The sequence below is a fragment of the Odontomachus brunneus genome, unplaced genomic scaffold (genome assembly GCF_010583005.1).
Source record: "Odontomachus brunneus isolate Ranch 3 - 2012 unplaced genomic scaffold, Obru_v1 Obru_scaffold_242, whole genome shotgun sequence".
NCBI lineage: Eukaryota > Metazoa > Arthropoda > Insecta > Hymenoptera > Formicidae > Odontomachus > Odontomachus brunneus.
This window is the reverse complement of record NW_022639692.1, coordinates 325,194-333,085: the sequence shown is the minus strand read 5'-3', so window position 1 is coordinate 333,085 and position 7,892 is coordinate 325,194. Positions and strand designations below refer to the sequence as shown.

Genomic DNA, 7,892 nt, shown 5'->3' with positions numbered 1-7,892 from the left:
TCTCTCTCTCTCTCTCTCTCTCTCTCTCTCTCTCTCTCTATCTCTCTTCGCGGCATCCATGTTTTCCCCCTTCCCTCACCCTTTTATCTTCGTCACCCTGGCTTCCTTCATCTCCACCTCCACCTCCACCTGAGCACGAGGAGGCCGCAGCGAGCACAGAAAGCGAGTACGCGCTGACTCGTGTCGAGTGCAAAAGTACTGAGAAGTGTAAATACAAAGAGAAAGATAGGTAAATAAATTAGTTAATTATATGCTCTGGGGAAAGTCCCCCCTAAGAAAAAGAAATAAAAAGAAAAAGATTTTTTGTTGGTCCTTTCACACACACATTAATAAATTAAGGGACTTTTCTTAGAAGAATGTTTTTTTTAGTACAAAAAATATCAGGGATCTTTTGGTACAAAAATAAAATCAAGCATTTGGATATGTTATATAGTATATTATACTTTCAAGTATCATAGGTTATTTATGTAAGAAATAAAATGAAGAGAATTCTCGCTCATTAGTTATACGTCAAAATTTTCAAATAAAACGAATAATAAATTTAGAATTGTAGAGAGAGGAATACTACGAGGTATCCGATATATCAAGTTCACGTGTAATAATCGCTCGAGCTTTATAGCTTCTGCGTTCCCTTATTTTTTTACACTCGCGATAAAAGAGGAATCCGCTGATTAGTTTCCCGCTTGGTAGGGAAAAGACTTTATTAGATACGAGTGTGGAGAATATAACGAGAGAAGAGCGGAGTAGTAGTCACGCCACTGCGTGCACCCCTTGCTTTCTCAGTGCTCTCTTGAGTGTCGTTAAACCTTAATCGTCGATCAAGTTCAAGCAGTCGCGGGAGGAAAGCCCGACGATAATAGATTCCCCATTCTGCGTGCGCGAATCGCGAGCAAAACAGCGCATCGTCCGGCGCATCGTCGTCCCGCGCCGATCACACGGCCGCTCGAGCACGCACGAGTGCGTGTTTCGTTCGTCGGAAGAATGTGATAGAGCTCGTAAATAACGAGGGGCAACGAGGAGTAAATCAGGATAGTGATATCAACGGGAAGAGGCACGGAATGAAGGTGTTCGCGGTGGGAAGAAGGAGAGTAAAGAGTGGATCTTTCGGCGTACTCGCGCGGAGGAGAGATACGGAGAACAGAGAAAGAAAAAGAAAAAATAGTAAAGAAATTCTTTTTTCGACAATGCACGGCTCGGTATTGAAGTCACGAAAGAAGAGCTCAAAATTAGTTTTGTCAGAAGGCGCTTAGGACGGAATTAGAATTTGATTGCAGTTAAATGACAGAAAACGAAACTTGCGATCTTTCCTCAAGCGGCAAATTAATTGCAAAATTGTGATTAGATCAGATAAGATTGTCGTGTTTGTCAAATATAAATGTAGAAAACAAAATTATCCCATTTCGAAGAATTAATAATTGTTACAAATAAAGTAAACATCGACTCTGTATTGTTTCAGACATCTTATGAGAACTTCTTATTTTCTTTCTAATAGCCAAATTTCCTACGAGAACTCGATAGAAAAATGACAGGTTTTTTTGTATCAATCAAATACTTCCGAAACCATTTTCTATCACCACTTCTTCTTTAGCACTCTTTATTTTCATTGACCTGCTTCGGAAGGCCTTTGCCTTTCAAACAGATTCATCAGCGATACTTCATTGTACATCAAAAGAAATAACACAGTCACATGCGAAAAACAAGTACACACAATAAAAAACATAGCCTGCCGAATTAAATTTCTAATGAACGTCTATAGTAAATTGTAGACTCGCGAACAAAAATTTTGACGTATAATGAACGAAAATTCTCTTTATTTTTTACATAAATAATCTATTTAAGAGAAATTATTTGAGATGATAATGTACTATATAATATATCCAAGTGCTTAATTTTGTACCAAAATCCCTGATATTTTTGCACTAAAATTCACATTCTTTCAAAAAAAAGAAATCCTTAATGAAGGGACGAATTTTTAAAAAATTTTCTTTTTATTTCTCCCTCTTGGGGGAATTTTTCCTACAGCGCACATAAGAAATTAATCTATTTATCTAACTATCTTTCTCTTTGTAATATTTGTACTTCTAAGTTGCACTCGATACGAGTCAGCGCGTACAAAAAATATAGGCTCATGAATAATGTGCATGGCCAAGTTTTAAAGTAATTTTCAGTAAATACAATTTACGTTGAAGGAGATATGTCAGCGTAATATTCTACTTGCAGTTTTCTTATCTACATGTGTTTTCAAACATGTCTCGTTATCACCGTGTTGCGATACTTTGTCCCAAAAAAAGATTATGGCGATTAAAAGAAGGGGGAGAGGACGGGGTAGATATTGTTACATAACTCTCGCGAAATACAGGCGCGTCTGCGAATTATGTTAACATCTCGTTATAATTTGCATACATAATTAGATGCTGATACGTTTTTGCCACTCAAGAAAAACATTCCTCGTATTTTTACGGATATACATTTTACGAGAGATAAAGAGACAGAAAAGAAGAAAGAGATAGCGAGAGATAGAGCGAGAAGAAAAAGAAAATTAACGTTAAAGGACGTGGGAGTGTGCTGACATTCTCGTCAATAAAGTTCGATGCAATCACACAAATACAGGAGCGGATGTAATATTCGTGTAAGGACGCACGTGAACGAGCCCCGGTGTAACGAGAGTCGTACCCGACATCACGCAACGTCTCTTATGCGAGATAATTATGTGCGGGACACGAAGTCGTTCGTCATTAGTTCTCATTTGCGTAGTCGAGCTATGTATTCCGCGCAGAAAACAACGTTCACGAAAAGATCATCCGTGAATCTTAACGACAAAAATTGTTAGTGGAAACTCGAGATACGTCTCGTTGATTAAATCTTAAAATCTGAGCGATTTTTTGGGCGACTTTCGCAGTTTTTGAACTAGAACCTTTTCGTATACATCAAAAGGGAAGATTAATAAGAAATATGAGGAGGCCCAACCGCATCACTATAACGGCTTCTTAGATCGTTCGGTAATTTTTCTTTTAAATTGACATTTTTTTTTCTTTTATCATACAAAAGTCTTTTTCTTTTTGTTAAAAGTTATGAAAAAACAGCAATTTATTTATTTTTACCAAAAATTACGCGAAAATATATAAGATAAAAAAATAAAAACATAAAATAAAATGTCAATTATTATTTGTATAAAAATTCCAAAGTTTAATATTAGTAATACGTTAAAAATTTGTGTGACATATATTTGTGTATTTAGTTACTTATTTTTATTTTTTTAATTTTTTATTTAAACGTTCTTTTAAGTTTTTAAATCTTTTTAAGTCTTTTTTTTAATTTGGAGAAGATGAATAAGATGGAATAAGATGGATAAGAACATACTGTAGTGGCTTTCCAAGTTGTAAGGATTAAGGATTCATTTTTGCGAATTTCTATCGGCGATGGTATAATGCTGACTTATCTGTACAATAGTGACTTTTTATATACGCGTGTTCGCGTGCAATTCGTTAAAAATGATTTAAGAACAATTGGAGGAACGCGGTGCGCGGAAATAAAGCGATCGGAACGCATTTTGCGCAGGTAACACGGACAAATGGAGCAAAGTTTCATTTCAATGGTATAAACGGGTCGCTTTTAGATATAAAAGTACCATACATTGCGTGCCAATGCGGAAGACGGCAATCAGACGATTTCACCTAACAGGAAGACGACCGCGTGTCGTACGTTAAAACGGCCGCTGTCGCGTTGCACTTGTTTTCAACGTGCTTCGACGTGCGTGAACTACTTAGGGATGCTCGCGGAAGTATCGGCGTATATACACTTAACTCAACGCGTTTAAAGACCCTAACGGGAATAAATTAGATAAAATGTAGGGGATTGTAAAAAGTTGCAAATTAATAAGAGCATGAATCTTTTTTTGTGCATGTCTTTTAATTACATTTAAGAATATTTTAGTATAAAAAAACTAGACTTTATTGTGAACGTTAACCTCATTTTAATACTGACATTCTAAAAAAGAATTAAATTCTTCAACAGTAACCATATTTTTTTTCTTTCTTTATTTTATATAAAGACAGAAACAGTATTGGGTTGTGTGCAAGTAATTTTGAATTCTTCAGGTAAAACGTGACGATTATATCTTTGATTGTTATGATTTTACTATAACTGATATATTTATTATAATAATTAAATATTTATTATATTAGTATGTTATAAAACAATGTATGTGAAGGATAGCAGAGAAGCGTATACACTGTTTCAGAAAGTTATAACAATATAAAAATACAATCTTTCCATTCTCTGAAAAATCCGAAATTACTTATTATACGACCAGATATCTGGGAAGCTTTCCACACACATTCTCTGAATTGTTAATTGTAATTCTCGGCAATTGACCGCTATATCTGTTAGTTATTAATTTTTATAACAATGATCGTACGACATATTTGCTAATTGTAAACTGATCAAGAGCCTCAATGCGAGTAATAGAAAACTAATAGAGCTGAACAACATTAAATCTTCGAACATAACGTGCATCAAAATGACCTACAATTACTTTTTGGGTAATGTACTTATAAAAATACATCCACACACATTTAAGTATTACAATAAAATAATAACTAATATATATTAATACGCATATAAATACATAATATACTTACATCCATTTGTAGAAAATTATAATTTTTAATCTCATTCATTTCTCATCAGATTTAACAGATCTCTATGGTTAATATTTCGATACATTCAAGATCAAGATAATGTGTCTCTTTTAACGTCACACTGATACTGATTGGTTGTGCGCTGCTGCCAGCTTCGCGTCGTGTCGAATTCGATCGTTGTCATCGTCGTAATCGAGGAAAGGTTAGATTTATTAACAAATATTAATTATTTAATATAAAAAAATGACGTCCCAAGAAATTCCTCAAAAACACAATTTAAATGTAAGTTTATCATTAATTAAACGAAATGTTTATCAAAATAAATAATACTTCCTGTTAAACGAAAGATTCGAAGCCCTAATAGAAAGAATAAAAACGATGGAAGAATAATTAAAGAAAAATTCTTCGGGAAGCAACGACTCTCAGAAAACTAATATGCGACAGAAGTTGCATCAATTGCGATGAATACAGAACAGATAATGCAATCGTCAACACGATTTTCAAGCCAACAAGAACCATCTTCAAAAGAAAAATCATATCAGCTGCAAAGTAAGAATAACCTTAAATATACATTATATGTATAAATAAATAAAAAAATAGCAATACTTTTTTGTCTTTCCGTTATGTTGTATCTGAATCTTTATTGCAGAACCGCCAAGATGGAGCGGACCAAGAAATTATAATGAAAGAGGTCGAGGACGTGGCCGTGGTCACGAACAAATAAATATAATATTTATTTTAAATTACAAAAACATTTCTCAATGCGAGTAATCGAACATTAAAGAGCTGAACAGTATTAAATCTTTGAACATAATGTGCATCAAAACGACCTATAACCACGACAATTCGCGCTGTTCATTTTTTATGGACATTTTTATGCACATGTGTAATGACATGTATCTCTCCGAAGCGTTCTATTTATAGTGACCCCCAATGTCTGCCGATAGAGAGACGGAATCACATAATGACAGGGCCGCATTTGAGTCAGGACTCTCATGATCCTACGAGCTTGCAGTCAATCGTTGCGAATTCGCGCGCTTTATACGGCGATACCAGGTCAGTGTTGTCGATTAAAATTTTTTTTTACCGAAATAATCAGCCATTTCATGATGAAAATCGATCAATTGTCATATCAAGTGACAAATAATTTTGTTAACCGAAGAAATTAATTATTAATCAAACTTTGTGATCGATTATATCTAGATTGATAATAAATTTCATCAATATATGAAATGACTTGTCATTATTTCACTCAGAAAAAACATCATCGATTAATGGCAAAAACTGCCCTAACCCGCCAATGAAATTTCGTTAAACACGTGGCATAATGAAATTTCGTTAAATATGTGGCATTTTTCAATAGAAAAAGAAATACACTTGCTCTCCATTCTTCAGTTAGTTGCGTGTGTAAGTGATCGAGAGATCGCCGACACACGGGTGAAATTCGCGAAGAAAAGTCGGAGTTCCTCGGTACTGCTTATTTTTATTATCTTTAGCGTTCGTATATGTTGATATCAATAGTTGCGCGACCGCGAGCCCAACGAAGAAAAGCTATGGACAATGTAAATAAAAATTCGCAGCGTGCAAATCCCGGGATAACCGGCAGTTAAGCAGCCTCGCCATTCCGCTAGCGACGGCGAAACACCTCGGCACGGCCCTGCGGAACGCTATTTTGATTGTGTTGTTAGTACAATGAACGCGACGGACATTAGAGCGACGTCGCGATACGACGTGACATTTCTGAGTGTCGCGAGGAGCCGCGATCTTTCCGCGGAATCACCTTGCAAACGGAGTTCTCGAAATCCGCGATAAGTCCGTGCGGAGCTCGCCGGATTTGCGCGAATTACCGTCGGAAAAATGCATTTAACGCTGCAACGAGAGAGAAAGAGAGACCGACGCGCGCCGTCGTTCGATTTTCCGCGCACATAATACGGAATCGTCGACGTGAGCTTTGCGAAGATACTTGTCGTCGGCATTTACCGCGACAAGATCAAATGTTGCGCGTTTCCGCATCGCGTGAACTCGATATTCGGAGGACGTATGTGATGTCATTCGCGTAATAACTTGCGAGGCTTATCTTTCTCTCTGTAGAAATTTTATACGCATGCGAAATTTATACGCCTCCATTTTCTAGCAGAAAGAGAGAGACAGATAGATAGATAAGAGCATTTAACATTCCACAATGAATCCTCAAATGTAGATTTAAAACAACAGACATTAATAAAACAAACAGAAAAAATAAGATAGACGCGAAGAAATATGACACGAGAAAGATGATGTAAAGATGGAAATAAAGTTGCATAAATATTAAGATATGAAGGAGAAAAAGAAGAAAATGTATTAAGAAACGAATAAAAGTGAAGTGATTAGCAATTGAGAGTGTGGAGAGAGAAACAATATAAAAATAAGTATAAATGTGCGAAGATACAGAGGGAAGGGAGAAAAGTGGTGTAACATGAGCGGGATAGAGATGGCGAGAACCGGTCGACTCGTGAAAATATATTCGAACGAACGAGTTTATGACGTTGTCGCGCGAGCACAACAGATCGTATAAACCGACAGTACGGTTGACCCTGCTACGTAATCTTGCACAATTACGAAGGGGCGTCCATGCGCGCGCGCTATCATCGACGGGCGTGTGGTTAGAGACGATAAAGTTTTGCCGATATGGCGCCTAGAGAGCATTTTAATTGTTTTCAGGAAGATAATGCGCACATTGCTCATAATTGACGACCGGCGCGACAGCGATATTCGCGGGAGCGCGGCAGAAATAAATTAATAGCTCGCGAGAAAAAATAAATAAATCGAGAATCTGCCCTATAATATCGCGTCCGCAACGTCCAGCGGAACGGATACTCCGCACTACGACTATCAACGTTGAAAGAAAAAAAGTTTCGCACGCGCAATAATTACGCGAGAAGGTGCGGCAACTAGCCGGCGTTGCCGGACGGCAAGTCGTAGGAATAAAACGTAAAAGCAAAAACCACGATATTGCTTCCAGTCTCACACGTTCACAAAAAAGAGATTCTTCTGTCGCAGCTAGTCATGGTTCGCTGAAAATGTTTTTGTTGCTGTAACTAATTTAAATTTGCATAACTGCTACTGCTGTTGCTGCTATATCGGTTTTGTAGCTAAATACGAGGGTGGTCTGAAAAGTTTCCGACCTCAACGTGAAGATAGCAGCACTTGTAAATAAAAGCTAGTGAATTTCGTTGTTCATCTGTTGACAGTTACTCACCGAAGTTTCAGCCA

At 36.8% G+C, this 7,892-nt stretch overlaps 1 protein-coding gene across 2 annotated transcripts in view; it reads right to left on the bottom strand.

Moving 5' to 3' along the window:
* The window catches only part of LOC116852625 (sorting nexin-8-like), a 23,176-nt gene that overhangs the window by 9,131 nt on the left and 6,153 nt on the right, over positions 1-7,892 (bottom strand). The gene's annotated exons all lie outside the window — the stretch shown is intronic.